The 8107-nt window shown below is 38.9% G+C and overlaps 1 pseudogene; it reads left to right on the top strand.

Annotated features, from left to right (window-relative positions):
- Positions 1-246: 246 nt before the first annotated feature.
- Positions 247-6454, top strand: LOC135586294 (DEAD-box ATP-dependent RNA helicase 14-like; annotated as a pseudogene).
- Positions 6455-8107: the final 1653 nt, after the last annotated feature.

Here is an 8107-nt window from a genome sequence, read left to right on the forward strand (position 1 = left end):
CACACCACAGCATCATCCAGTAGAATAATTGGAACGGAAACCTCTACTACACGTGCATTCCACGTGACGTGATCCGCCCCTTGTTTCTGGAACGAAGACGGGCGCATTCGTGTCGGCCCAGTATTGGCATTTGGGCCGCCGATCAAGCCTGGGAACGCAAGCTGTCGATCGAGGTTTTACGGGTCCGGAGCACCTATATATATGCCCTCCGCTGCGTCGGTTTCTTTCCTCGTTTGCGTACTCGCCGAAGCGGTTTCCTTTGCGTTGCGCTCTCGGTTCAATTTTGGGCGGAGGCGCATCGCTTGTCATGGCGAAGGGAGACGACGCGGTGAGGCGGAGGAAGAACAAGACCGGCCGCAAGCGGATGCGGAACAAGGAATCCGCCGTGCCCGCCCTCGTCGCCGCCTGACGACCCCAGTTCGATCGCAATCGGCCTTTCTCTGGTGTCCTGCTTCTCACATCATGTGTTTCGTGCAGGGGATGTGCTTTAGCCTCCCGACGCCTGACGACCCCTTCAATGATCGCCACGGGATGGAGACGAAGCAGAAACCCAGCAATAGTGTGTCACCTCCTCCCCTCTCCGCCACCGAGGAGAGCAAGAATCAAAGGTGTGATGTTGCTGTGAGAGCGGAGCAGCGTGCCAGCGAAGGTGGTGGCGTCGGCAGCGACTGCGACTCGGACTATGGTTGGTCTACCAAGTTCATTATGCTGTGCTTGAACGCCATAGATGACGCGTGGAAGGATCGACAAGCAGCGCCTGATGGTAGCTTGGATGTTTCTCTTTTCGCCTGCCACTGGGGTGTTGATTTCTGGAAGTGTTGTTCTTCCGGCTCGCACATCATCGACACCAGTGGGTCTTGCCCTACCACAGAGCAGGTCGCTTGGTTGGTGTCTACAGCTTCTGATATCATTACGAGGAAGGAGATGCAGGGGCATGTCGTTCCCAGTCCCTTCTTTTCCTTGTGCCAACGCGGGAGAAGGCTGCCCAGGTCTTTATCTGCTGCCTTTTGTTTCGATAACTCTACCAATTATTGCTGTCTATAAATCACGGCACTCTGGTTATTGCCACAGCCTGATTTGCTTGTGCCTTTGACTTGTATTTATGTTCAGGTAAGGTCAGTGTGCAAACCACTCAAGGCCCTAGGAATACACACAGCAAGCTTGCATCCTGATGCACCATTGGATCGCCAGGTTCAGGGGTAAGCAATTGCTTGGGCTTTTACTTCTGTGCTGCTGTTTAGCTATGTGCTTTTGGATGCTTATACTAGAAAGAACTGCAACAAGACGAAGATCAAAGTAGTTGTGATTTAGTACAACAAGGAAACTAATATCAAGAAAAAGGGCTCCTTGTTTTAAGCAACGATTTAAGAAGTGCTAGGTGTCAAAAGGTGCTAAAGTCCCAAAACACCCGAGACGAGCAAAGCAAGTCCCTCTAAACTATTAAAATATAAAAATATATAATATTATTAATCTAGTAAGCAAAGATTATATTGTATAGAATTAATAATCTACTATTAATAGTATATTTACTGTTAATAGCAATTAGAAGGGAAGAGTAGAAACCGATAGTGAGAAGTTGCGGTGAGAAGTCGTGGTGAGAAGTTGGCGGACAATAGTCACAGCGGCAGCAGAGTTGCGGATAGCATGAGGCAACAGATAGCAGTGGAAGTTGTAGAGTCGCGGACAGCAGGAGGTAGTGGACAGCAACAACAACGGTAGTGGAGTCGTGGACAGCAGGAGGCAGCGGAGTCGCATTGTGGACAGCAACAGCGATAGCAGACAACAATGGCAGACAGCGAGACTTGATCTGTGACAGAGGAAGACTCGGAGGCAATAGGAGAAATCGTTGGCGGCTAACACAGAGGGAGAAATCGTTGGCTTCGAACGCAGAGGGAGAAAGCGTAGGGTTGGGAGTCGGGGTCGCGTGCAAGTTTTGATATAATTGCATGCGTTACTTGGTTCAACTAATGTAAATTTAACCGAATCAGACTTAAAAAGTTTGGTTCGGTCACCTTATATCAACCAGGCGCTCGCTTGAAGTGCCCGACGCCTGGGCTTGAGCAAGTGTCCAGGCGGCGCCTCATTGAAGCGCATTGCTTGGCCCTTAAACGAGGCGGTCAGGCCTCGCCTCACCTCGCCCGAGCGCCTAGGCGAGCACCTTTTTAGATCACTGGTTTTTAGGAAGCAACTGTGGTCCCCAAAAATTATGAAAACAAAATCTTCCTTCTTCAACAAGTTACTGAATTTAGCATACCAATTCTGGAACGGATGACTTTTCACAGAAAACGAGATTGTTCTCACAAAGTAATTCTAAGAAGAAATATGCGAAAGAAGGAGGAAGTTTATAGAAATGAGTGAGAGAGCGAGAACAGAAAAGCTAAAGCCCCACTTTACATACTTGCAACCTGCACAATGACTAGTAAGATATGATGTTTGATAAGAAGATGCTCTTATCATTGGAAGATTACAACTGATAGGATTATTATTCTCACATTCCATTCATCCGGATGAATCTGATAGCTAAGGAAAACAATTACACAAATTCAAATAAATATTTGTTTAACTTAGATGTGTTTTATAATTTTATGACTGTACAAGGTTTTCGAAAGAAGTTAAAACAACTAAGCTGATGATCTTGAGAATATAATACCAGAAAGAGCAAAGGTTCCCATCATTGTGAGGTTTCCACACATGCAAAATATCATTCAAATTATAAAAGGTTTCCATAGGCAATGTGTTAGGACTCTAGCTTGGAGAGTCCTAATTGAGAGGAACATTCATGTAAAACTGTTAGGACTCTAGCTAAGAGAGTCCTAATTGAGAGGGACATTCTGTTAGGACTCTAGCTAGGAGAGTCCTAATTGAGAGAGGCATTCATGTAGGAGGTTTTTTCTTAGAGAAGAATTAGGAGTTGTAAGGGAATAGAAGTCTTGAGTAGGAGTCCTATTAGAAGTTGGTTAGAAGTAAGAGTCTTAAGTAGGAGTCCTATTAGGAGTTGGTTAGAAGTAAGAGTCTTAAGTAGGAGTCCTATTAGGAGTTAGGGTTTAGAAGCCCTATAAATAGCCATGTATTCCTTCTCTTTTCATAAGCAATAGATGAATCTTTTCTGCAGCCTTTGAGCAGCAACTTGGAGGGAGGAACCCCTATAGAGTTCCAAGGAGGCCGATCCCCTAAAGAGATCAACCCCAAGTTTAGAATCTGCAAGGGTTCTAACACAATGTCATTCAAAGAAAATCTTTACTATTTTAGTATTTTATTGGAATAGGATCGGCCATTGTCGGACAAGCCTCGAGATATTGGGTCATTGGTTGAACTAGGTTTGATAAAAAAAATTAAATTTTAAAATTTAAAATTTTAAAATAATAAATATAACAGAAATATGTGTGAAATGACCTGATGAATCCAAATAACTCATTGGTCGAGCAAACATAAAAGTGTGAATTCTTATAGGAGTTGGGCGATGACGAGAGGGAGAATTGAGAAAAAAGAGGGGAGTTACAAGAGTCCAAAGGAGAGAAGTTGATAATAGGAGAGATCGATGACAAGAGATAGAGGGCAAATGACTACAATGAGCGCTGCAATGAAAGTGGATGGTAGTGCAAGAGGAAAATGGAGGTGAGATGATGACATCAGAAGTGAGAGTATGGACCGGGGTGATAGAAGGAGAGGATATTAGCTAGAGAGAATGAAGGCGATGGTGTGGGAGCGCATGATAAGGGGATGAGATGATAGCAAATGCAATAATGTTTTCTTCTCTTTCAACTCTGTAATAAAAAAAGACTTATATGCCACTGCAAAAAATAAAATATTTTATTAACATATATAAAAATAAATATATTGAATCAAATGTATCCGTATATATTTTAATTGAAGAATTGTTTCATTGAAGAATTGAATTTCTAAGAAATATACAAATGCATCATCTATCTTGTGAATATTGGATGTCATAATGGGATATGGAGAGCTTTTGCATGTTTGCTTTCATGTATAGAAGATCCATTCAGTTGTTGTTAGCATTATGGGTGTTACAGATATATTTGAGAAGACTTCATTAAGTTTTCTTCCAAGACGACTCATTATTGGCTACAAGTTTAACAAGTTGCATATGCCTTGATTTTCTTAATTATTGAATGAATACTCCTGTAATGTTGGATATGTTGTTTACAGCAGGAATTCAGCACATATTTGTTCAGTAGCTATCAAGAACTATGACATCGTATCTGTGAATTTTGCTTGAAAAGTATGGTGCCACTCATGCCACTTGAAAATGATTTTTCTTTTTACTGTCTTATTGCACTTTAGGAATTCAATCATGCTTTCAAATTTGTTGTTTCTAGTGTTTTGCAACTTGTCCCTCTTTCTACATAAGGTCATCAGTTAATTACTACTAACTGCCACTTTTCTTAGTACAGTTTGAGAAGTTGCGAGCCTGAGTTTCTTGTATCTACTCCAGAGAGGTTGCTGGAACTTGTTTCCCTCAAGGCAATTGACATCTCTGGCGTATCACTATTGGTAAGCACATTTTGTGTTTTCAAATCTATTGCACTCATGCTTCATAATTTTCTTTATATTAAAATATATTCACAAGTATCTAATCAGTCTCTGGCTGGCATCTAGATTTTTTAAGCATGCTTGCCGTTCTATCTGGTTATTATTTTGTTGATTGCTCTAGGTCAAAAATTTTATTATATATTTTTAAATAAGGTATTTTATTCATAATCCCTTCTTTCATAAGTGAAATTACTTGTAAAAGAATCTTTATGTTGTTGTTTTTGTGTTTGTTATTGCTATTTATCTATCTAAAATTTATGTATTCCTTTGTTTCTTGTAGGTACTTGATGTATTCAACACCTTCCTAGATCTTGGCTTCGTGGATAAACTTAATTCTGTCAGGGAAACTATATCTGGAAATCCACAAGTCGTTCTCTTCAGTGATTGCTACAGTGAAGTGTTCACGTCGTTTGCCCAACATATACTTTCTGGACCAGTTACAAGACTCTGTCAGAGCGATGTCATAACTTGTCAAAGTGCATTCATATCACAACTAGTGCACTTCCATACAACACAAGAAGAAAAAGTAGCTAAGGTATATTCATGAATAATTTCTCACAACATTTTTTCATTTTTGGTTCCACAGAGTGGTAGTTATTTTAAACTGTGAATATTGAAGCGGTTAGCCCCAAAGACACAACTTTGTGCTAAGACCGGCTGGTTATAACTAGCATATTGGAGTTATGGGTTCCAGTCAAATCAGCTGCTTCATAGCAGTATACTACGCATGTTAGTATCGTTTTTTGTTATCTTTGTTTGTGTATGACAAGGATCTTCTTTCCATTCTTAAGAAAATTGATGCTTTCATCATTCACTTCAAGACAATCCTACTGGCTCAACCACGTGAACTCATTGTTGTTCATGCTGGATTCTCTTTCCTTTTTGTCTTCTTTCTTACCATTTCCCATGAGCCCTAGTTATGGTATATTATTTGGATAATGGGTTACAATTCTACTTGAAAGGCATGGATGAGTACCTGCCCTTTTATCATTTTGCCAGCAGTTTAGTTTATCAGGCAAAATAGTGTCAGTTTTAAAATTTGTATTTCATGATTTCCTATTTTTTCTGCTGACTCCAGCAATGTTTCCATTATTTTTTTTTTTCACTCTTTATTGTTGCAGATCAAACAAATTATTACCGGAATATTCAGCAGTGAAGTTCCAATACCTGATAAGATCCTACTTATATCAAGAACTGCAAATAAGTTTCAGATGTTGAGATCTTCCCTCGAAGAAAGTTATGAGATATCCAAAGACTCTTCATGTGCCTTTTCTATTATCTCTGACAGGTAATATATGACCTATTACTTTGTATTTTTGGATTTACATTTTACCAACACAAAATGGTTTAGTGAGATTTTGATCCTATGTTACATTCATCATGCAGCCCTATGTTTATACTGTTCAATCGAACAAAGTAATCCATTTGTTACTGTCAGCACGCAAACATTTGTCTTAGATAATTTTTGTGTGGGAAATAATCTGATTTTTTTTTTTTATCCAGCAGAAAGGCACTAAGAGTCTTCGCTACGGACTGCAAGAGTTTATATGAGGAAGATCTCGAGGAATTTGGTACCACCATATTCATGGATCTTCCGACCTCGATCGAAGACTATGTACACGTTCTCTCGATGATGGCACGCCATTCAATTACTGGTGCCTTGCATAGTTTCTTCTGTAAAGGAGATGCCGCTCTTGCTCAACCCTTAGTCGAGGTACTCATGCAGTGTGGTCAGATGTTGCCTGAGATCCTTCAAAATATATGATTATTCGGGTTAAAGATTTATTTTCCTCTATGAACAGATACTACCAACGGTTATCAATCTCATTCTCATTCTTTACTTGCTCTGTTTTTTATATCTTCGCTCATGTTAATAGTGGAACACGTTAAGTAGTCACGCCCTTGTGACCAGTGATGGATGTGTAAGACTCTGTTATTCTGTTTTATACTTTTTTAGTGGATGCTCTTTATGTTGGCAAAACCAAATTACATAAAACTTGTGGTGCGGTTTTTCCCCCCAAACAACTGATTGATATATTCTCAAGAAGTTTGATATGACGTCAAATTGGCATGCAGTTTTTGTTAGAATTTCCCTTGCAATTCTCTTTCTGGATTACCAAATATGCTTGTTAGAAATAAGTTAAATTCCATTAGAACATCGTGTATGATTTTGCTTCTCTATATATGGTCACTACAGCTAACACTTGTAGTCACCGGCTGGATTGCATCAGCATACTCGAATAAATGATTACGAGTACAGTCAAATGTTATCGTGTGTTTGTGACCCATTCATTCCTTGTCGGCTCCGTGCTCGCAGCTACGAAGACGACTGGTGGCGTAGGGTTCATAAAGACCACCTATAGTGACAGCGTCATTATGTCGAACAGCATGTTCTCTTAAACTGCAGGTGATGGCTGATCCATGGCGAATAGTCTCTGTTTTCGTTTATAAGAAATAACCATGTGTGGTTGTTCACTCGTGAACAAGACACCGATGAATGGTCAAAAGCTCACGTGTTTTACCTAACCGTCGTCACAGTGTTGCATATTTGATTGGGTCATTTTTTCTATGGTCCGTTGAGGTAGGAAGAAAAATGATATTGATGATGTATCCTTTGATCGTTATCCATGTCATCACCATCAAGCATGTAGTCGATCGGAATCCATCAGAATAAGGAGATCAAAATTTCAGGGAGAAGAGAGAGAGATCCTCAGTATTTTATATGATATAATAAATATTCTCTCAGCGTATAAAAATTATATCATTGTATACAAATTATATCATCTTGATTTAGTGAAACAATAATGGGTTTATGATAGGAATAAAATAATTAATCTTCCTTGGTGTCATATGCTAGATTAAAATATGTTTATTGTCATGCTTGAAGATATAGGTATGATTGTGTGGACATCATAATATTATTGTGAATTTTGATTGTTCAATATGTTCAAATAATAGTATTACGGATTTTGATTATCCAAGATGAAATTAACTTTGATAAGACGTCTTGATATTATTGAGGATTTATAAACAACCTTAGTCTTTGTCTAAGCATATTATAAATTTAATGTCAAGAAATATTTAAATTTCTTAAGAAGTCATGCAAAAATTATATCGTAAGTGTACTCTTATCTTATTCTTAAGTTTATATCAAGAGATGAATGAATTAGAATACATCTCTCTCATAAAATAATCTACGTAAGGTCTTTTATAATGAGCTTTAGTATCTGTTAAGAGTAAGTTAGAGTTGATTTGTGCGAGTAATTATGTGGAACCATCAAATATTGTTCGGACACAGACTCAATTGAACTATTACATGTTAGGATTAACATCATAATTTGTTGCCTTGATCATACGAGTTGCTTCGATGACATGTCGGGTTGATAAGATATTTGAGTTGGTATCGGTCATATAGTGCTAGAATATTTGACTATAAGTTAGATGTTTCTTATCATAATACTTTCTAATTTGGGCTATCAAGATTAATATAGAAGTATTGATATCTCTCAAGTATATTGATATGAGATAACAATTATTTTGTGAGTTGGTTTGTCGA

The sequence above is a fragment of the Musa acuminata genome, chromosome BXJ1-6, assembly GCF_036884655.1.
Source record: "Musa acuminata AAA Group cultivar baxijiao chromosome BXJ1-6, Cavendish_Baxijiao_AAA, whole genome shotgun sequence".
Lineage (NCBI taxonomy): Eukaryota > Viridiplantae > Streptophyta > Magnoliopsida > Zingiberales > Musaceae > Musa > Musa acuminata.